Source organism: Phyllobates terribilis, unplaced genomic scaffold (genome assembly GCF_046119375.1).
Source record: "Phyllobates terribilis strain yellow unplaced genomic scaffold, ASM4611937v1 Scaffold_4__5_contigs__length_816908805, whole genome shotgun sequence".
Classification (NCBI taxonomy): Eukaryota; Metazoa; Chordata; class Amphibia; order Anura; family Dendrobatidae; genus Phyllobates; species Phyllobates terribilis.
Genome location: NW_027362764.1, coordinates 299,745,969 through 299,770,277, shown reverse-complemented (window position 1 = coordinate 299,770,277; position 24,309 = coordinate 299,745,969). Strand labels below are relative to the sequence as shown.

The 24,309-nt window shown below is 45.0% G+C and overlaps 1 protein-coding gene across 1 annotated transcript in view; it reads right to left on the bottom strand.

Moving 5' to 3' along the window:
- The window catches only part of PKD1L1 (polycystin 1 like 1, transient receptor potential channel interacting), an 808,959-nt gene that overhangs the window by 48,386 nt on the left and 736,264 nt on the right, over window positions 1-24,309 (bottom strand). The window lies entirely within an intron of this gene.

Here is a 24,309-nt window from a genome sequence, read left to right as displayed (position 1 = left end):
GAACAGACTGAAAAATACAAGAAGATACGGAGGAAGGAAAAAGGGACAAGCAGAACCAGATACACACAAGGTACTTACTATGAAGTAGCGAGTAGACACAAAACTCACAAACAGAAGTACAGAGACAACGAGTAGGAGTTAGGTGCAGGTTCACATACTGCAGGAAAAGGGAAGGTACGCACATAGAGAAAAACAGGTAACAGGCTAAGATACAGTTCAGACAGGAACTGACACTGAAGCAAGATACAGGAGCATGTCTGGGTATACGGCCCCCAGAGAGGCGGACAAACAGGCTAAGAGATAGTGTTCAGACAGGAACTGACACTGCAACAAGAAACAGGAGCGTGTCTGGGTATACGGCCCCCAGAGAGGCGGACAAACAGGCTAAGAGATAGTTCAGACAGGCCTGGGAATACAGCCCCCAGGTTGGCGGACAGGCAAGAACAGAACGGGACCTGGCACATCAGAGGCAAGGAGCCCTCTGAAGGTAAGAGTTGCTCAGGCACCAGCTTCAGGGTGGAGCTGGTTTAAATATCCAGTGACAGACAGCAATAGGCTGGAGACGCATTAGGGGTGTGCCCACAGCAGCTACAAGAAACAGGAAGTAACCGGGCTGCCGCCCTAAGCAGTCAGGACAGGGACAAGCAGACAGCAAGAACAGAAGCCAGTCTGGCAGACTGGACTGAAAATTAAGTTTGCGATTTTGCATAGTGGGAGATGGTGCACTATGCAAGTACGCCGCCAGGTATGTTACAGTACCCCCCCTTTACGCCCCCTCTTCTTCTAGCCTGCAAGAGTCATCTGAAGGGAATTTGGAGGCCAATCCTTCTCTTCAAGAGGATTACCTCTTCTGTCCATTAGAGGAAACGAAACTGGTCTCATCATCTTGGTAACTAGGATGCTTCCTCCCATCGAGCCATCCTCAGCAACAGATGAAGTGGGTGAAGTACCGGGAACAGCACACAGAAAAGTCTCTCTCCATTTGTTATCAGGTAGCATCCTGGTGGATTCAGGAGACAACTGGAGGTCCTCTGCCTGGTTGGAGGGGTGCAGAGATTCAGGGGTAACCGCCGCTTTGACGTTCACTTTGCCAAGCTTACTGGATGCAGTGGGCGGCGTACCAGGTACCGGGTGTAGGAAAGTCTCTCTCCGTTTAACAGGTAGCACCCCGGGAAATTCAGGAGACAACTGGAGGTCCTCCGCCTGGTTGGAGGGATGCAGAGACTCGGGGGTAATCACTGCTTCAAAGTACATTTTGCCAAGCTTACTGGATGAAGTGGGCGGCATACCAGGTGCCGGGTGTAGGAAAGTCTCTCTCCGTTTAACAGGTAGCACCCCGGGGAATTCAGGAGACAACTGGAGGTCCACCGCCTGGTTGGAGGGGTGCAGAGACTCGGGGGTAATTACTGCCTTGATGGACGTAGGACCAGATTTATTAGAGACGGGGGGTCCTTGCTTTGGGACCATCTTAAGTCTGGTTTTAGAGATGACATGCCTGTGAGGCGGGACGGTACCTGAAGCCAGATCATTGGTACAATCGTCGAGACTGTGTGAGTACATTGCCTCCGCTTCTCTTCCTTCGGAGACTTCAGCGCACAGCGAGTCAGCGACTAGCAGATCTGGTGAAGAAGAAGAAGAAACTGCTGACTGTCCTGAAGATATGGGGACTGGACACCCCTTGTACCTTAGCAGTCCCCCAGGATACACCACAGGGTCTCCAGACCTGAGCGGGCACTAGATCTCTCGGCTCTGGACGACTTGTGGGTAAACCAGTCAGCACCTGGAATGTAAGCTTCTTCATGTGTAATGCTCCAATCTGGAGCTTAATTTGTACAGACATATTTTGACTGTTTCTGAGTAGGGCTCGTCCTTCCGCTGACAATGCCCAAACCGGCTTCTGGAGTTTTCGGACGGGAATCAAACACTGACTCTTCAAGGCTTTAAGCCCGAAACTTCCGGTTAATCCGAGGCTTTTACTTGCCACGGAGACAGTCATGGTCATCTGTGGAGAGGAAACACTAAGGCCAAGGGCAGCCTCTCCTACAGGCCTAATGTCTTGGGATTCTCCAACCCTCTTTGGACCAAGACCGTTAGGGGGTCCCAAACAACCGCAGCGGGACCGCAATCCGATTTTGTGACAGAGTTCCGGCCTCTGCTTCACCTGACGAACATGGTCAACCTTCATGGATTCAGTGCGGGTAGCTGCTTCTGCAGGCTGGGGAACAAGAGGTCTTTGGGAGGACAGAACCTGGCGTGATGGTTTGCCTCTACGCCTTGCACGTCTGGACTGCCTCTTGAGGTTGGGAAGAGAAGTATTCTGCGGAACGTAGTCATCCTGTGTGGATTCGGGGTGGGCAGCAGTCTCTTCGAGCGGGAGAACTGGTGAGCTACCCACACACATTACCCATCGGGGCTGCTCCGGGATACTGGGAAGTGAAGCTTTAGCAGAGGCTTCAGGATTGGGCTCATCGAAGACCATTAGAAAGGCCACCAGGAAAGCCTGCAGGTCAAAGACGATAGGATCCCATGCTTCCCAATGGGGGGGTGATCCATTTCAAGGCATCACCCGCTAGGTAGGACATCATAAATTCCACTTTAAGCCGATCGGTAGGAAAATAGTGAGGATAGAACTTGAAATGCAGCATGCATTGCTCCACAAACGCATGACTTCGTTTTGGATCCCCATAGTACTGTGGTGGATCCGCAGGAACGAGTGCTGATAGCTCCATTTGGACTTGTGCGTACATCGCCTGGACATCAGCTTGCGAAAAAAAATTTTCTTAGTGCACGTATTCGCCAGACAAGGATTCAAATGTCTCTGAGAGCGAAGAGCCGTGGGGCTCAACGGGAACCATGGCCTGAGCAAACTGTTATGCACATGCCCGGGCTGACTGGCGTGTGCGTGATTTAGTGATTCCACTGTGCAATGAACCGGAGAGTGCCAGGAGGGGCATAACTAAGTATCAACCCAATCCGACCAAGGTCGCACGACGGCTAACGACGCCATGCACCAGGGAGGAACCGAGCAGAGGGACCAGGAGCTACTCCAGGCCAGACCCCGGACACGGCTGTTGACCCACACCGGGTAATACAGGAACAGGCAGGTTAGACTGGCACACAGACAGGTGGGTATTGGCAGGCACGGCTGGCATGCAGACAGGTGGGCACTGGCAGGCACGGCTGGAGTGCAGACAGGAGGATACTGGCAGGCACGGCTGGTATGTAGACAGGAGGGTACTGACAAGTATGGCTGGCGTGCAGATGGGGAGGTACTAGCAGGTTGAAGCACAGGCTGGATAGGGTCCAGTACAGACTGGGATTCAGGAACAGAACCGCAGATGCGGTAGACAAGCAGAGCAGAGAGGAACCGCTGGAGCGGTGGGCAAGGCAGAGCAGAGAGGTACCGCCGGAGCGGTGAGCAAGTAGAGCAGGGAGAAACCACCAGAGCGGTGAGCAAGGCAGAGCAGGCAGGAACCGCCGGAGCGGTGAGCAAGGCAGGGCAGGCAGTAACCGCCGGAGCGGTGAGCAAGGCAGAGCAGGCAGGGACCGCCGGAGTGGTGAGCAAGGCAGAGCAGGCAGCAACCGCCGGAGCGGTGCGCAAGGCAGAGCAGGCAGGAACCTCCGGAGCGGTGTGCAAGGCAGAGCAGGCAGGAACCGCCGGAGCGGCGAGCAAGGCAGAGCAGAGAGGAACCGCCGGAGCGGTGAGCAAGGCAGAGCAGAGAGGAACCGCCGGAGCGGTGAGCAAGGCAGAGCAGGAAGGAACCTCCGGAGCGGTGAGCAAGGCATAGCAGGCAGGAACCGCCGGAGCGGTGCGCAAGGCAGAGCAGGCAGGAACCGCCAAAGCGGTGAGCAAGGCAGAGCGGGCAGGAACCGCCAGAACGGTGAGCAAGGCAGAGAGGACAGGGCTCTGTTCACACTGAACAGACTGGAAGGGAAAAGCAGGTAACAGGCTAGGATACAGTTCAGACAGGAACTGACACTGAAACAAGATACAGGAGCGTGTCTGGGTATATGGCCCCCAGAGAGGCGGACAAACAGGCTAAGAGATAGTGTTCAGACAGGAACTGACACTGCAACAAGATACAGGAGAGTGTCTGGGTATACGGCCCCCAGAGAGGCGGACAAACAGGCTAAGAGATAGTTCAGACAGGCCTGGGAATACAGCCCCCAGGTTGGCGGACAGGCAAGAACAGAACCGGACCTGGCACATCAGAGGCAAGGAGCCCTCTGAAGGTAAGAGTAGCTCAGGCACCAGCTTCAGGGTGGAGCAGGTTTAAATATCCAGTGACAGACAGGAATAGGCTGGAGACGCATTAGGGGTGTGCCTACAGCAGCTACAAGAAACAGAAAGTAACCGGGCCGCCGCCCTAAGCAGTCAGGACAGGGACAAGCAGACAGCAAGAGCAGAAGCCAGGCTGGCAGACTGGACTGAAGATTAAGTTTGTGATCTTGCATAGTGGGAGATGGTGCACTATGCAAGTACGCTGCCAGGTATGTTACAAACGCCACACAGAGTTCTAGCAGCAGACACTTATCTTCAACAACTGTTAAGAGGAGACTTTATGCAGCAGGCCTTCATGGTAAAATAGCTGCTAGGAAACCACTGCTAAGGACAGGCAACAAGCAGAAGAGACTTGTTTGGGCTAAAGAACACAAGGAATGGACATTAGACCAGTGGAAATCTGTGCTTTGGTCTGATGAGTCCAAATTTGAGATCTTTGGTTCCAACCACCGTGTCTTTGTACGACGCAGAAAAGGTGAATGGACTTTACATGCCTGATTCCCACCGTGAAGCATGGAGGAGGAGGTGTGATTTTGTGGGGGTGCTTTGCTGGTGACACTGTTGGGGATTTATTCAAAATTGAAGGCATACTGAACCAGCATGGCTACCACAGCATCTTGCAGCGGCATGCTATTCCATCCGGTTTGCGTTTAGTTGGACCATCATTCATTTTTCAATAGGACAATGACCCCAAACACACCTCCAGGCTGTGTAAAGGCTATTTGACCAAGAAGGAGAGTGATGGGGTGCTACGCCAGATAACCTGGCCTCCACAGTCACCAGACCTGAACCCAATCGAGATGGTTTGGGGTAAGCTGGACCACAGAGTGAAGGCAAAAGGGCCAACAAGTGCTAAGCATCTCTGGGAACTCCTTCAAGATTGTTGGGAGACCATTTCCGGTGACTACCTCTTGAAGCTCATTAAGAGAATGCCAAGAGTGTGCACAGCAGTCATCAAAGCAAAAGGTGGCTACTTTGAAGAACCTAGAATATAAGACATATTTTCAGTTGTTTCACACTTTTTCGTTAAGTATATAATTCCACGTGTTAATTCATAGTTTTGATGCCTTCAGTGTGAATGTACAATTTTCATAGTCAAGAAAATACAGAAAAATCTTTAAATGAGAAGGTGTGTCCAAACTTTTGGTCTGTACTGTATATACTGTATATATATATATATATATATATAAATACATATATATGTATATATATATATACATATATATATATATTTCATTCAGGATGGGGGGCCGGTCCAAATCCTGCACGGGGGCCCATCAGGCTCCAGTTACGCCACTGTGTCTAACCATGAAAAATAAAAGCAGATTAAAGCTGCTAACAAAGAGACACAGTCCCACGCTAGCTCTTAACGTGGATTCTTACCAAGTTATCTCAAGGAAAGAAAGCAATTGGATATTAATGCATTTTTAAAACTATGAATGAAGGGAAGGTTCATAGATTTAAGGCAAGATTATTTGCAAATAGATACTTGAAAAAGCTTGGAGAAGATTATAATGCCACATTTTCTACAGTAGATAAACAAGCACATTCTGGACAACCTTTTTAAATGGTGACAAGTCCCAACCTGAAGGTTAAAGCAAAAAGGGAGTAAAGCACTTAGTTTGTAATATGAATAAATCTCCTTATGGCCTAAAGCAATCATTGACGTATGGAACTCTAAGATAAACAAAGTTTTGATGGAAGAAAGATTTAAAAAAAGTTAAGCTGATCAACCTTTATACACAAAATGCGCAGCTGAGAAGAGGATGTACCCTTTTCTCTATAATCTATACTGATTATGTAATTTAGTTTACCAAGAAGAAACAGAAATTACAAGCTTGATAGCGTTCTAAACCAACATTTTATAACAAATCTTGGAAATGTGACATATCTTCTAGGAACTCAGATTTAGAGAGGAAAAGATGAGAGCTTTCTTCTCAGATTGCAAACATCACCACAGTCCTTAACCAGTTTGGAATGTCAGAAGCCAATGGTGCATAAACACCAATGGATTCATATTATTTGGAGTTGGAAAGAGAATCTACTGATCATTTAAGTAAGATGAGAGCTACGAACAAGCAGTGGGGCACTTTTATGAACTGTATAACAGCCACTAGTCGCCCAGACCTCACTGCTCATCTTACATGAATTTCATCATAAACTTGATGTAATGCTGACAATAGTTTGCCTTAAGAAAATAAATCCCGCATAAGCATACACACGAGATTTACAAACGTGAGATTACACTTATAGTGACCAACCCCTCTATCCCTTAGCCCCAATTATTTAAGTAGTATAGAGATATAACAAGCTTATAATGAGAGAACTCAACTATCCCTCAGTGCATGTATCTCAGAAAAATTTACTGCTGGTGTTTCAATCCAAGCAGACAGGACCTTTTCTAATTTGTGGGGACATCTTCTGGACACACAGTTAGGTCCAGAAATATTTGGACAGTGACACAGGTTTTGTCATTTTAGATGATCACCAAAATATATTTAATATTTAACCCCTTTAACCCCAAGGGTGGTTTGCACGTTAATGACCAGGTCAATTTTTACAATTCTGACCACTGTCACTTTATGAGGTAACAACTCTGGAACGCTTCAACGGATCCCACTGATTCTGAGACTGTTTTTTCGTGACATATTGTACTTCATGAAAGTTGTAAAATTTTTTCGATATGACTTGTGTTTATTTGTGAAAAAATCAGAAATTTGGCGAAAATTTTGAACATTTTGCAATGTTCAAAATTTTAATTTTCATGCCCTTAAATCAGAGAGATAGGTCACACAAAATAGTTAATAAATCACATTTCCCAAATATCTACTTTACATCAGCACAATTTTGTAACCAAAATTTATTTTTGTTAGGGAGTTATAAAGATTAAAATTTGACCAGCAATTTCTCATTTTTCCAACAAAATTTACAAAATCATTTTTTTAGGGACCATATCACATTTGAAGTGACTTTGAGGGGCCTTTATGACACAAAATACTCAAGAACTTTATTAACCCTTCAGGTGCTTCACATGAATTTTTGGAATGTGGAAGAAAAATAATTAACATTTAACTTTTTTCACAAAAATTTTAATTTAGACCCCAATATTTTTATTTTTGCAGGGTATCAGGAAAAAATGGGCCCTAAAATTTATTGTGCAATTCCTCCTGAGCATGCAGATACCCCATATGTGGGGGAAAACCACTGATTGGGCGCATGGCAGGGTTCAAAAGGGAAGGAGAGCCATTTGACTTTTTGAATGTAAAATTTGCTTGAATAATTAGCGGATGCCATGTTGCGTTTGGGGAGCCCTGATGTGCCTAAACAGTGGAAACCCCCCACAAGTGACACCATTTTGGAAACTAGACCCCTCAGGCAACTTATCTAGGTATGTGGTGTGCACCTTGAACCTACAGGTGCTTCACAGAAGTTTATAACAGTGAGCAGTAAAAATAAAATTTTCAAATTTTTCACACAAAAATGTTTTTCAGCCCCCAATTTTGCATTTTCATAAGGGTAACAGGAAAAATTGTACCACGCAATTTGTTGTGCAATTTCTCCTGAGTAAATAGATACCCCATATGTGGGGGGAAAACCACTGTTTAGGCGCACAGCGGGGTTCGGAAGGGAAGGAGCGGCATTTGACTTTTTGAATACAAAATTTGCTTGAATAATTAGCAGACACCATGTCGCGTTTGGGGAGCCCCTGAGTGCCTAAACAGTGGAAACTTCCCACAAGTGACCCTATTTTGGAAAATACACCCCTCAATGATTTTATCAAGGGGTATAGTGAACATTCTGAACCCAGAGGTACGACACAGAAATTGATAACATTAGGTCATCTTATTGAATAAGTTGTGATAAGTCATAAGTACTCACGATACTCGGTGCATACCCGAGCACCCGATGCAAACTCAAGTAGCAAGCACTTGTGCTCAACACTAGTCACCATATTGTCATCATGTTTTTTCTTTACTTTTGAAAAAATCCCAACACAACCCCAACCCTAACCCTAGCCCAACCCTAACTCTAACCCTAGCACAACCCTAGCTCAACCCTAACCCTAGCCCAACCCTAACCCTAGCCCAACCCTAACCCATCCTCAACCCTAAGCCTAGCCCAACCCTAACCGTAACACAAATCTAACCCTAGCACAACCCTAGTACAACCCTAACCCTAGCACAACCCTAACAAAACCCTAACCCTAGCACAACCCTAACCCTAGCACAACCCTAACCCAACCCTAACCCTAGCCCAACCCTAACCCTAGCTCAACCCTAACCCTAACCCAATCTCAATGCTAACCCTAGCACAACCCTAACCATAACACAACCCTAGCACAACCCTAACCCTAGCACAATCATAACCCTATCACAACTCTAGAGTTTATTTTTTACAACATTCTTCGTGCGGTAAGAGTGATTAGACAACTTTATTCTTCGGGTCGGTGCGATTACAGCGATACCAGATTCATATCGGGTTTTTATGATTGACAGATGTCACACACTAAAAAACATTTTTTTTTCTATATTTCGGCTGACAGAGTCATATGATGGTTTGCTTTTTGCGGAACAAGTTGTAGTTTTTATTGGTACCATTTTCGGGTACGTGACATTTTTTGATCGCTTTCTATTCCGATTTTTGGGAAGAAGAATAAACAAAAAACAACAATTCCGGAATTGTTTTTTTTTTTTATGCCCTTCCACATGTGGTAAAATTGATAAGGCAGCGTTATTCTTCAGGTCAGAATGTTTACAGCGGTACCACATTTATATCTTTTTTTTTATGTTTTGGTGCTTTTACAGAATGAAAACTATATTATTGAAAAAATATTTTTTTTGTATCGCTTTATTTTGAGAACTATAACTTTTTTATTTTTCGGCTGATGGAGAAGTATGGCGGCTTATCTTTTGCGGGACAAGATGACATTTTCAGCGGCATCAGTTTTATATCCATTCATCTTTTTGATCGCGTTTTACTTAATTTTTTGTTTGGCGGTATGATGATTAAAGCTTTTGCTTCGTTTTATTTATTTTTTTACCATGTTCGCTAAAGGGGTTAACTATTGGGACGGTTTTATAGGTCAGGTCTTTCCGGACGAGGCGATACCAAATATGTGTACTTTTATTGTTTGTTTTTTTTTCATAATAATTTATTTATGGGTACAGTATATTTTTATTTTTTTTTATTATTTTTTTCATATTTTTACAACATTTTTTTTCACTTTCTGGGTCTTTTTTCTAACTTTTACACATTGTCCAACTATGGGACTTTTACTTTTTTAACACTGATCGCTTGCATAGCATAGAAATGCTGCAGCAGCATCTCTATGCTATGCAGGCTGCAGCCCATGAGCGAGATCTACATAATTTCCTGCTGTCTGGTGACCAGGATGTCGTCATGACGACATCAGGTCACCATGACAACCACGGGGACCCGGCACAGACAGCACGGGACGCCGGAGAAGAGGTGAGTAGGCAGTGCTTACCTCCCCTTGCCACCGGGAATGCTGCAATCGACTTCGATGGCAGCATTTCGGGGGTTAATGTGTCAGGAGCGGTGTGGGACCACTCCCAGCACATGGCACCGGGTGTCAGCTGTGACAATCAGCTGACACTCGGCGGCTATCGCCCCACACCGCTTGTGTGCAGGCGCGATCCCATGATGCGTAATAGTACGTAGCTGGTCCATAAGGCCCAGGGCGCAGCTATGTACTATTACTGACGTAGTCGTAAAGGGGTTAAAATACAGTTATATAATCAATGTTAAAGAGCAGACTCTCAGCTTTAATTTGAGGGTATTCTCATCACAATTGGAATAAGGGTTTGGGAATTACAGCTTTTTAATACGTAGCTGCCTCTTTTTAAAGGGACCAAAACAGGGGCGTACATAGAAATCATGGGGGCCCATAGCAGAAGCTCTAATTGCCCCCCCACCAAAATAAATAAATAAATATTTGACACAGAAGAGCAGATCGCACAACTTTCCAGCCTTTACATAGTAATTTTCCTCCTGTTAAAGTCCTAGATCCCTCTTTCATTTCCTCATAAAGTATGATGCCAACAAAAGTGCCCCCCAAACACAGTATGATACCCCCATGGTGCATTCCTCCACATGCACAGTATAATGACCCTACAGTACCCGACTTCAACTCCCAAGGCAAAGTATGGTGACACCAACACAGAATGATCCCCCAACTGTGACCCCCACAGAGCCCTCCATACACTATAATGGGCTTACATACAGTATAATGGCCTGCACTAGCCCTCCAAACAGTATAATGGCCCCCCACATAGCCCTCAAAATATTATAATGGCCCCACATAGACTTCCATATAGTATAATACGCCACTGATAATCCTCCATATAGTATAATGCGCCCCCATAATCCTCCATATAGTGTAATGCGCCCCCCATAATCCTCCATATAGTATAATGAACTTCCCATGGTCCTCCATAGAATATAATTCACTCCCCACAGTCCTCCATATAGTATATTACACACCCCATAAGATAAAATGCAGCCCCCATATAGTATAATGCACCCCACAGTCCAACAGTATTATGGGCACCACATACTCACTGATTTTTTTAAATACCTTATATTTTAAATAAGCCAACCCGAGTATAAGCCGAGGCCCCTAATTTTACTACAAAAAAACTGGAAAAACGTATTGACTCGAGTGTAAGCCTAGGGTGGGAAATGCAGCAGTTAATAGTAAATTTCCCAATCCTGGTACGTATGGCACCCCTCATCCCCCAATCCTGGTACGTATGGCACCCCTCATCCCCCAATCCTGGTATGTGTGGCCTCCTCAATCCTCCAATCCTGGTATGTGTGGCCTCTTCAATCCCCCAATCCTGGTATGTGTGGCCTCCTCAATCCCCCAATCCTGGTATGTGTGGCCTCATCAATCCCCCAATCCTGGAATTTGTGGCCTCCTCAATCCCTCAATCCTAGTATGTGTGGCCTCCTCAATCCCCCAATCCTGGTATGTGTGGCCTCCTCAATCCCCCAATCCTGGTATGTGTAGCCTCCTCAATCCCCCAATCCTGGTATGTGTGGTCTCCTCAATCCCCCAATCCTGGTATGTGTGGCCTCCTCAATCCCCCAATCCTGGTATGTGTGGCCTCCTCAATCCCCCAATCCTGGTATGTGTGGCCACCTCAATCCCCCAATCCTGGTATGTGTGGCCTCCTCAATCCCTCAATCCTGGTATGTGTGGCTTCCTTAATCCCCCAATCCTGGTAAGTGTGGCCTCCTCAATCCCCCAATACCGGTATGTGTGGCCTCCTCAATCACCTAATCCTGGTATGTGTGGTCTCCCCAATCCCCCAATCCTGGTATGTGTGGCCTCCTCAATCCCCCAATCCTGGTATGTGTGACCTCCTCAATCCCCCAATCCTGGTATGTGTGTCTTCCTCAATCCCCCAATCCTGGTATGTGTGGCCTCTCCAATCCCCCAATCCTGGTATGCGTGGCCTCCTCAATCCCCAAATCCTGGTATGCGTGGCTCCCTCAATCCCCCAATCCTGGTATATGTGGTCCCTTCAATTCCCCAATCTTGGTATGTGTGGCCCCCCCAAGCCCCCAATCCTGGTATATATGGCCCCCTCATCCCCCAATCACTACACACACAAAAAAATAAACACTAATACTCACCTTCCTTCCTCACCTCTCCTCCAGCGCTGCGTCCTGTCTGCTGCAGCTCATGTCAGCATCTGAGCAACGAGCATTCTCAGATCCCGAGGTGAGCGGCTGCTGCTGGCATATTCACTCCTCTCCACGCCAGCACTTTGGGCGTGGAGAAGCGTGAATATGCATTCTCTTTAGTAGCAGGCACTGTCAGCAGGAGCTGCGACTCAGCGCTCCTCCGTGACCACTACTAAAGAGAATGAATATTCCCTCTTCTCCACGCCCATGGGAGTGGAGAAGAGGGAATATACATGTCCCTTTAGCAGCGGGCACACGTGACGTGCTCCGCTCCGCCGCAACCTCCCTCCCCCCACCACTATCCACCAATACTCACCTATACAACTCGTCCACACGCTGCTTGTGTCCCCCCACTGCTTGGGGCCCCTCGGCTCACGGGCCCCCCGCGCTCACGGGCCCCATAGCAGTGGCATGGTCTGCCGCCATTGGCGCTACGCCACTGGACCAAAAGTAATTAGACAATTAACTTACCGTCACAAAATCCACCCAAGTGAAGAACACTCTCCAGGGAGTATGTGTCTCAGTATCTAAGTCTACCATAAAGAGAAGACTTCATGAGAGCAACTACAGAGGGTTCACCACAAGGTGCAAACCATTAATCAGCCTTAAAACTGTAAAGGCCAGATTAGACTTTGCCAAAAACAATCTAAAGAATCTAGCCCAGTTCTGGAAAAGCATTATTTGGACAGATGAAACTAAGATCAACCTGTACCAGCATGATAGGAAGGTATGGAGAAGACTTGGAATGGCTCATGATCCAAAGCACACCACATCTTCTGTGAAACATGATGGAGGTAGTGTGATGGCATGGGCATGCATGGTTTCCAATGGCACTGGTCACTAGTGTTTATTGATGATGTGACTGAAGACAGATGCAGCCAGATGAATTCTGAAGTGTATAGGGCTTTCTGCTCAGATTCAACCAAATGCAGCAAAGTTGATTCAATGGTGTACCAAAACATACTGCAAAAGAAACCTAGGAGTTTTTAAGGCAAAGAAGTAGAATATTCTGCAATGATCAAGTTATTTACTAGATCTCAAACCTGTTGAACAGGCTTTTCACATGCCTGTTCACAACCCCTTTACACAACCCCTTTACAACCCAAGGTGGTTTGCACGTTAATGACCAGGCCAATTTTTACAATTCTGACCACTGTCACTTTATGAGGTAATTACTTTGGAACGCTTCAACGGATCCCCCTGATTCTGAGACTGTTTTTTCGTGACATATTGTACTTCATGATTGCGGTAAAATTTCTTCGATATCACTTGCGTTTATTTGTGAAAAAAATGGAAATTTGGCAAAAATTTTGAAAATTTAGCAATTTTCAAAATTGAATTTTTGAATTTTTGAATTTGAATTTTTATGCCCTTAAATCAGAGAGATATGTCACACAAAAGAGTTAATAAATAACATTTCCCACATGTCTATTTTACATCAGCAAAATTTTGGAACCAGGGAGCTATAAGGGTTAAAAGTTGACCAGCGATTTCTCATTTTTCCAACAAAATTTACAAAACCATTTTTTTAGGGACCCCATCATATTTGAAGTCACTTTGAGGGGTCTTTATGACAGAAAATACCAAAAAGTGACACCATTCTAAAAAGTGCACACCTCAAGGTGCTCAAAACCACATTCAAGAACTTTATTAACCCTTCAGGTGCTTCACAGGAATTTTTGGAATGTGGAAGAAAAAAATTAACAATGAACTTTTTTCACAAAAATGTTATTTTAAACCCAATTTTTTTTTATATTTGCAGGGGTAACAGGAAAAAATGGACCCCAAAATTGGTTGTGCAATTTCCCCTAAGCACGTAGATACCCCATATGTGGGGAAAAAACATTGTTTGGGCGCACGGCAGGGTTCGGAAGGGAAGGAGCACCATTTAACTTTTTGATTGTAAAATTTGCTTGAATAATTAGCGGACGCCATGTTGCGTTTGGAGAGCCCCTGAAGTGCCTAAACAGTGAAAAAAACCCACAAGTGACACCATTTTGGAAACTATACCCCTCAGGGAACTTATCTAGATGTGTGTTGAGCACCTTTAACCCCCAGGTGCTTCACAGAAGTTTATAACTAGAGATGAGCGTTGTTCTACTCGAACTGTTCGCCAATCTCAAATTCGAGCTGTTTTGGGCGGTGTTCGAGCCGTTCGGCGAACACGAACAATTTGAGAAAAATTCGGCTGTTCGAGGTTATGTTCGATAACTGTTCGTGCACCAAAATCATAACTGGATTTTTTCTCAGTAATGATGAAAATTAATGTTGATACGCAGTTTGAGTGTACAGCGGGGTGGGGGGAGGGGCAGGGGATGGATCTCTGCAGGAACAATGAAGATCTCCATTTTTTTTTCTCTTTCCCGTATTTGCAGTGGGGAGGTGCAATCTGTCAGCCTATCAGCAGCGCACACACGGAGCGAAGTGCTTTTTTTCACACAAGCAAGGGCATGTGTCATTGGCAGTGTATGTCACATGTCCTTGCCCTATAAGACCAAGCCATTTTCCCCATCGCCACCATTTTCTCACTGCTGCAGCTGCGTGTTAGACGGCACCGCTGTTGCTGTGTGCGCTATACCTTGTTAATTTCAAGCCAATTTTCGCACAAATCTACAGATAGCTTGGGAGTAGGGAATAGTTGTGATTGAAGTCCTTTTAAGGACTAGGTTACAGCATTTCCTACGACTTTTATCAGGCAGGTCTGTGCTCTTAAATAGATAGATTGTGGGAGTAAAGACTAATTGTAATTGGAGTCCTTTTCAGGACTAGGTTACATCAGTTCCTATCAGTTTTGCCAGGCAGGTCTGTGCCAGTGCTGTGCAAGTTTTTTTCACAGCATTTGGCTGAATCTAGCAAAGCTAATCCTTTTTGGCCTATTGCAGAGTGTGTTAGTCAGTGGAGTAGCCTATCTGTGTTGCAAGATATACCACCTGTGTATAGAATACCAATTTTTTTACTGCACCTAGTGAAGTAAAATCTTTTGGGCATAGCATCATTCTATTAGTCCATCTATACTGACCTCCATCAGGTTGCAAATTGAATATAATTTTTTTCTGCATCTAGCTCTGAAAAAATATTGGGCTTCTAGCTGGGTGTGGGACTTGTTCTATTAATCCATCTATACAGACCTCCACCAGGTTGCAAACTGAATATATTTTTTTCTGCATCTACCTCTGAAAAAATATTGGGCTTCTAGCTGTGTGTGGGACTTGTTCTATTAATCCATCTATACAGACCTCCATCAGGTTGCAAACTGAATATATTTTTTTCTGCATCTACCTCTGAAAAAATATTGGGCTTCTAGCTGTGTGTGGGACTTGTTCTATTAATCCATCTATACTGACCTCCATCAGGTTGCAAACTGAATATATTTTTTTCTGCATCTACCTCTGAAAAAATATTGGGCTTCTAGCTGTGTGTGGGACTTGTTCTATTAATCCATCTATACAGACCTCCATCAGGTTGCAAACTGAATATATTTTTTTCTGCATCTACCTCTGAAAAAATATTGGGCTTCTAGCTGTGAGTGGGACTTGTTGTATTAGTCCATCTATACTGACCTCCATCAGGTTGCAAACTGAATATATTTTTTTCTGCATCTACCTCTGAAAAAATATTGGGCTTCTAGCTGTGTGTGGGACTTGTTGTATTAGTCCATCTATACTGACCTCCATCAGGTTGCAAACTGAATATATTTTTTTCTGCATCTACCTCTGAAAAAATATTGGGCTTCTAGCTGTGTGTGGGACTTGTTCTATTAATCCATCTATACAGACCTCCATCAGGTTGCAAACTGAATATATTTTTTTCTGAATCTACCTCTGAAAAAATATTGGGCTTCTAGCTGTGTGTGGGACTTGTTCTATTAATCCATCTATACAGACCTCCATCAGGTTGCAAACTGAATATATTTTTTTCTGCATCTACCTCTGAAAAAATATTGGGCTTCTAGCTGTGTGTGGGACTTGTTGTATTAGTCCATCTATACTGACCTCCATCAGGTTGCAAACTGAATATATTTTTTTCTGCATCTACCTCTGAAAAAATATTGGGCTTCTAGCTGTGTGTGGGACTTGTTCTATTAATCCATCTATACAGACCTCCATCAGGTTGCAAACTGAATATATTTTTTTCTGCATCTACCTCTGAAAAAATATTGGGCTTCTAGCTGTGTGTGGGACTTGTTCTATTAATCCATCTATACAGACCTCCATCAGGTTGCAAACTGAATATATTTTTTTCTGCATCTACCTCTGAAAAAATATTGGGCTTCTAGCTGTGTGTGGGACTTGTTCTATTAATCCATCTATACAGACCTCCATCAGGTTGCAAACTGAATATATTTTTTTCTGCAACTACCTCTGAAAAAATATTGGGCTTCTAGCTGTGTGTGGGACTTGTTCTATTATTCCATCTATACAGACCTCCATCAGGTTGCAAACTGAATATATTTTTTTCTGCATCTACCTCTGAAAAAATATTGGGCTTCTAGCTGTGTGTGGGACTTGTTCTATTAATCCATCTATACAGACCTCCATCAGGTTGCAAACTGAATATATTTTTTTCTGCATCTACCTCTGAAAAAAATATTGGGCTTCTAGCTGTGTGTGGGACTTGTTCTATTAATCCATCTATACAGACCTCCATCAGGTTGCAAACTGAATATATTTTTTTCTGCATCTACCTCTGAAAAAATATTGGGCTTCTAGCTGTGTGTGGGACTTGTTGTATTAGTCCATCTATACTGACCTCCATCAGGTTGCAAACTGAATATATTTTTTTCTGCATCTACCTCTGAAAAAATATTGGGCTTCTAGCTGTGTGTGGGACTTGTTCTATTAATCCATCTATACAGACCTCCATCAGGTTGCAAACTGAATATATTTTTTTCTGAATCTACCTCTGAAAAAATATTGGGCTTCTAGCTGTGTGTGGGACTTGTTCTATTAATCCATCTATACAGACCTCCATCAGGTTGCAAACTGAATATATTTTTTTCTGCATCTACCTCTGAAAAAATATTGGGCTTCTAGCTGTGTGTGGGACTTGTTGTATTAGTCCATCTATACTGACCTCCATCAGGTTGCAAACTGAATATATTTTTTTCTGCATCTACCTCTGAAAAAATATTGGGCTTCTAGCTGTGTGTGGGACTTGTTCTATTAATCCATCTATACAGACCTCCATCAGGTTGCAAACTGAATATATTTTTTTCTGCATCTACCTCTGAAAAAATATTGGGCTTCTAGCTGTGTGTGGGACTTGTTCTATTAATCCATCTATACAGACCTCCATCAGGTTGCAAACTGAATATATTTTTTTCTGCATCTACCTCTGAAAAAATATTGGGCTTCTAGCTGTGTGTGGGACTTGTTCTATTAATCCATCTATACAGACCTCCATCAGGTTGCAAACTGAATATATTTTTTTCTGCAACTACCTCTGAAAAAATATTGGGCTTCTAGCTGTGTGTGGGACTTGTTCTATTATTCCATCTATACAGACCTCCATCAGGTTGCAAACTGAATATATTTTTTTCTGCATCTACCTCTGAAAAAATATTGGGCTTCTAGCTGTGTGTGGGACTTGTTCTATTAATCCATCTATACAGACCTCCATCAGGTTGCAAACTGAATAAATTTTTTTCTGCATCTACCTCTGAAAAAAATATTGGGCTTCTAGCTGTGTGTGGGACTTGTTCTATTAATCCATCTATACAGACCTCCATCAGGTTGCAAACTGAATATATTTTTTTCTGCATCTACCTCTGAAAAAATATTGGGCTTCTAGCTGTGTGTGGGACTTGTTGTATTAGTCCATCTATACTGACCTCCATCAGGTTGCAACCTGAATATATTTTTTTCTGCATCTACCTCTGAAAAAATATTGGGCTTCTAGCTGTGTGTGGGACTTGTTCTATTAATCCATCTATACAGACCTCCATCAGGTTGCAAACTGAATATATTTTTTTCTGCATCTACCTCTGAAAAAATATTGGGCTTCTAGCTGTGTGTGGGACTTGTTGTATTAGTCCATCTATACTGACCTCCATCAGGTTGCAAACTGAATATATTTTTTTCTGCATCTACCTCTGAAAAAATATTGGGCTTCTAGCTGTGTGTGGGACTTGTTGTATTAGTCCATCTATACTGACCTCCATCAGGTTGCAAACTGAATATATTTTTTTCTGCATCTACCTCTGAAAAAATATTGGGCTTCTAGCTGTGTGTGGGACTTGTTCTATTAATCCATCTATACAGACCTCCATCAGGTTGCAAACTGAATATATTTTTTTCTGCATCTACCTCTGAAAAAATATTGGGCTTCTAGCTGTGTGTGGGACTTGTTCTATTAATCCATCTATACAGACCTCCATCAGGTTGCAAACTGAATATATTTTTTTCTGCATCTACCTCTGAAAAAAATATTGGGCTTCTAGCTGTGTGTGGGACTTGTTCTATTAATCCATCTATACAGACCTCCATCAGGTTGCAAACTGAATATATTTTTTTCTGCATCTACCTCTGAAAAAATATTGGGCTTCTAGCTGTGTGTGGGACTTGTTGTATTAGTCCATCTATACTGACCTCCATCAGGTTGCAAACTGAATATATTTTTTTCTGCATCTACATCTGAAAAAATATTGGGCTTCTAGCTGTGTGTGGGACTTGTTCTATTAATCCATCTATACAGACCTCCATCAGGTTGCAAATTGAATATAATTTTTTTCTGCATCTAACCCAGCCAATAGTTTTGGCCTAATACCACAGTTTGGCCACTCAGCTCTGCTCGGTTCCCATCCATTGTTTTTTTGTGCAAACAACTCCAGAGTTGTGAATTAGTTAACCACCAAAATGAGTGGAAAAAGGCCTGCTGCTGGTGGAAAGGGGAATAGGCGTGTTGGGAAGGGGAAAAAAGGTTGTGTCCGTGGGGTAGGTGTTAAAGCAACAGTAACATCTGCAGAAGAAAGACCATCTTCCAGCCAAACTAAAATGTCTACTTTTTTTAGCGGACAATGTGATAAGATCCCTTTCTTACGGCCACGCCAATCGCTACAAATTCCAGATGAGGCACAAAAACAGCAGGTGCTTCAACGGATATCAAGTGCTCCTTTAAGTGGGCTCTCCTCCACATCAACTTCAACATCACAAATACTCCAGTCCTCAAAGGTGTCACCCCAATCGCACTTGCTTCCTCACAGCTCCCAAATCTCCAGCTGCCCGTCTGAGTATGAGGTAGAACAGATGGTTGAGTCTGCAGAGCTGTTTACTCATACTATAGCCTGGGAATCAGAGGTCGACTCCAGCGCTTCTGTGAATCCAGACGAGGAAATGATCTGCACTGATGCCCAGAATCTTTATGAGTCGGATCCAGGACCAGACGCAGAAGGTTCTGACCATAATGTAGACCCTCATTCCCAAACTGTAACTCCTGTTGGTGGAGACAATGAGGAAGACGATGATAAGACTCAAATACCTGATTGGAGCGACAACTTTAGTTTTTTGTCAGGGCAGGAACAGGTTGGCTCTGAGGACGACGGGTGTGATAGCGCACAGGGTGATGATGATGAGGTTGGAGATCCCACTTACTGTCAACCCACAGTCAGCCAAGAGATGAGGTCAGCAGAGGAGGTGGAGGAAGATGCTAGTGACGACGAGGTCAGGTTGCGCCTTCCTGGACAGAGACGTAGTACTGGAAGCACGTCAACAACTGCATCCTCAAACACAACTCTGCCTCTCACCACAAGTCGTGGTGGCTCTTCAGGTCGCATGGGTGCTAAGCCTTGCATAGCCTGGGCATTTTTTCAGATCGATAAAGATGACCCAACTCGTGTTATCTGTAACATTTGTCAGCAAAAGCTAAGTAGAGGCCAAAAAATACATAGTTTGAGTACTTCATGCATGAACCGGCACATGGACATGAAGCATAAGTTGCAGTGGGAAGCTCAGTGTGCTACAATGCGGCCTAACCGGCCGGGCCAACCACCGTCTGCCATATCTTGTGCATCCGCGGCCTCTTCATCCTCTGTGACTGGGGGGACAGCAGTCACACCTGTTTTGGGGCGCAGACCTGCCACCTCTTTACCCGCAACAGCCAGCGTGATTGGCAGGTCATCATTTTCTTTGGAGGTGGTAACACCAGCTGGTGTTGAGCGCTGTCCGACATCGATAGCACCACCTTTGGATCAAGGCAACCTAACATGTCCGCCTGCATCTTCCTCACAGACCGGCAGTTTGCCGGGGACACCCTTATCAACCCCGTCTAAGCACAATAGCCAGCCCTCGGTCCCTCAGATGTGGGCAAGTAAAAGACCATTTCCTCCTAGCCATGAGAAAGCTAAGAGGTTGAATTTCACCATCTGCAAGCTCTTGGCTACAGAAATGCTGCCTTTCCGCCTGGTGGACACAGAGGATTTTCGAGACCTTATGTCCGTCGCAGTGCCCCAGTACCAGATGCCCAGTCGGCACTACTTCTCAAAGAAAGGTGTGCCTGCGCTCCACCAGCATGTCGCACACAACATCACCGCTTCTTTGAGAAACTCTGTGTGTGACAGGGTGCATTTCACCACAGACACTTGGACGAGTAGGCATGGACAGGGGCATTACATGTCGCTGACTGGGCACTGGGTAACTATGGTGACAGCAGGACAAGGGGCTGCTGTCCAAGTCTTGCCGTCCCCACGAGTTGTGCGTCAATCCTCTTTATGTCAAAGTTCCTCCACTGCTTCTGCCTCCTCAACCTCCTCTTGGTCTTCCACCTGCACCCAAAGCCTGTCTGGTCATGCCACAAGCTTTCAAACTGCGCAGAAGGGATCCTGCACACCTCCTTACTATGCTGGCAGTAGGGCTCAACGTCATCAGGCGGTTTTTACATTGAAATGCCTGGGAAATGTGAGTCACACAGCTGAGGAGTTGTGGTCAGCTCTGGAGAACCAATTTCATGAATGGTTGTCTCCACTGGACCTGAAACCAGGGAAGGCCGTGTGCGACAATGCTGCAAACCTGGGTGCGGCCCTTCGCCGGGGCAATGTCACACACGTGCCTTGTATGGCTCACGTGTTGAACCTGGTTGTCCAGCAATTTTTAGCCCACTATCCCAGACTAGATGGCCTTCTGCAGAGGGCACGTTCGCTCTGTGCTCACTTCCGCTGTTCGCATCCCGCAGCTCAGCGACTTACATCTCTACAGAAGTCGTTGGGCCTGCCACTTCACCGGCTAAAATGCGATGTGCCTACCCGGTGGAATTCAACTCTGCACATGTTGCAGCGACTGTGGCAGCACCGACAAGCCCTGGTGCAATACGTTCTGACGTATAGCCTGGGCCAACGAGATTCAGAGGTGGGGCAAATCACGCTGGAGGAGTGGTCTCAGATCAGGGACCTATGCACCCTTCTGCACAGTTTTGAAATGGCGACGAAGATGTTTAGTGCTGACGATGCCATTATCAGCATGACTATTCCGGTGATTTACATGCTGGAGCACATGTTAAACAGAATTCGGAGTCAGGTGGTGGCACAAGAGGAGGTGGAGGAAGTAGAGGAGGAGGAGTTGTATGCGGAAGGGCTAACATCTGCAAGGTCCAGACGGTCGGCAGCACCAAGGCGGCAGGCATGTGAGGGTGGGGGAGATGGTTTTACCAGGGCGCATGGTAGCAGCCAAACTAGTGAGGAAGGTGCAGGAGCCCAGGAAGAAGTGGAGGACGAACTGATGGAAGACTCATCAGATGAGGGAGACCTTGATCACATTTCTGTTGTGCGAGGTTGGGGGGAGAGGACAGAGGAAGGAAGCATAATTGTTACCTCGCCACCAACACAACAGGGACTTGGTGCTCCTGGATGCGCAACACACATGAGTGCCTTCTTGCTGCACTACCTGCAACATGACCCTCGAATTGTGAGAATTAGAAATAATCCTGACTACTGGGTTGCCACACTGTTAGATCCCCGGTACAAAAGTAAATTTGCAGAAATTATTCCTGCCATAGAAAGGGATGCACGCATGCAGGAGTATCAGCAGAGACTGTTGCAGAATCTTACATGTGCTTTTCCACAAAATACCAGTGGTGCACGTAGTGAATCTCACAGTTCCAACTTGCCAACCGTGGGACCGTCAAGTGTTCAGCACTCAAACCGTAACAGAACCACAGTATCTGCTGGTAACATCAATTTTGCGGAATCATTTCACCACTTTTTTAGCCCATCCTTTGCAAGGCCACAGGAGACAAGAAGTCTGACACATAGTCAACGCCTAGAGACGATGGTACAGGAGTATCTCCAAGTAAACATTGAAGCCACGACTGTGTCACTGGACCCTTGCTCTTTTTGGGCTTCCAATCTGGATAAATGGCCGGAGCTAGCCACTTACGCCTTGGAGATCTTGTCATGCCCCGCAGCCAGCGTTCTGTCTGAACGTGTGTTCAGCGCTGCTGGTGGTGTGCTGACAGATAAGCGCACGCGGCTCTCCACTGATAATGTAGACAGACTCACGTTCATAAAGATGAACAAATCATGGATCCGAAACGACTTTTCTACCCCTGTGTCATCCTGGGGAGAGTAAAAGCTTGATGATTGGTTAAAATCACCCTACCAACCGTTTTAAGTTTTCAAATTACTAATCATGTTTATCTGTATCTTGGCTGGAAAATAATTTGGGCTTTGTAGCAGTGTGCAGCACTGATTCTATTAGGCCATCTATAATAAGCTCCACCAGATTTAAAATTACTAATCATGTTTATCTGTATCTTGACTGGAAAATAATTTGGGCTTTGTAGCAGTGTGCAGCACTGATCCTATTAGGCCATCTATACTAAAGCTTCACCAGATTTAAAATTAATAATAATTTTTAGCTGCATCTAGCCCGGAAAATAATTTTGGGGCTCCGAGATGCGCAAGACACATAAGTGCCTTCTTGCTGCACTACCTGCAGCATGACCCTCATATTGTCAGAATTCGAAGTAATCATGACTACTGGGTTGCCACACTCTTAGATCCCCCAAACTTTTCGATCAACCTTTTCATTTTAATAAAGACCAAAAAAATGGTCATTTTTGAAATTATAAGCATTAGCAGGTTGTTAGAAACTGAAATCAAACAGTTTTCAACTCAAAACTTTATTCTAGGCGATGTTACATTTTCACATAGGACCCCTTGTTCGAAAGGAGCTTCTGAACTCTCTCGTCCATTGAATTTGTCAGGTTTTGGATGGTTTCTGCTTCAATTGTTTTGCATGAGGACAGAATACCCTCCCAGAGCTGTTGCTTAGATGTGAACTGCCTCCCGCCATCATAGACACTCCTTTTAATGATGCTCCAAAGTTTCTGAATGGGGTAGAGGTCAGGGGAGCATGGGGGTCACACCATAAGTTTGTCCCCTTTTATGCCCATATCAGCCAGAGATGCAGATGTTTTATGTGCAGCATGAGATGGTGCATTATCATGCAGAAAAATGATCTTGCTGTGAAATACACGGTTCTTCTTCTTGAACCATGGCAGGAAGTGCTGTTTGAGAAAATCCACATACATTATGGAGTTCATCTTTAGCGCCTTCAGGGATCCTAAAGGGGCCGACAATCTCTCTCCCCATGATTCCAGCCCAAAACATTACTCCACCTCCTCCTTGTTGGCGCTGTAGCCGTGTTTGCGTGGGGTGTCCATCAACCAGCCATCCTCCACTCCATCCATCTGGACCATCGAGCGCTGCACGGCACTCATCCGTGAACAAAACAGTTTTGAAATCAGTCTTCATGTAATGTTTGGCCCACTGGAGCCGTTTCTGCTTGTGTGAAGTGGATAGAGGAGGTCGACAGGATGGCGTATGCACAGCTGCAAACCTCTGAAGGACCCTGCATCTTGTTGTTCGGGGGACGTTGGAGGCACAAGCAGCTTCAAAAACTTGTCTGCTGCTATGACAAGGCTTTTTTGCCACTGCTCTTTCAACCTGACGTAATTGCCTGTACGAAAGAGTCCTCAATTTGCCCTTATCAGCACGCACACGTGTGTACTGTGAATCAGCTACATACTTCTTGATTGCCAAGACACTTCATGCTGATCATCGCACAATGTTGATTGTAGTCATGCCTTGACCTAAACACTCCACAATTTGTTGCTTCTCAGCAGCCGACACATCCTTTTTCTTTCCCATTTTGGCAGAAAATGTAGGCTGCTTAATAATGTGAGACAGCCTTCTTAAGTAGTCTTGCCTTTCATTGGACACACCTGCCAAACTAATTTGCACAGGTGTCTGCAATTGCTTACAGTGATATAAAGAGCCCTGACACACATCACCATCAATGAGTTTAACTGACAAACAAACAAAT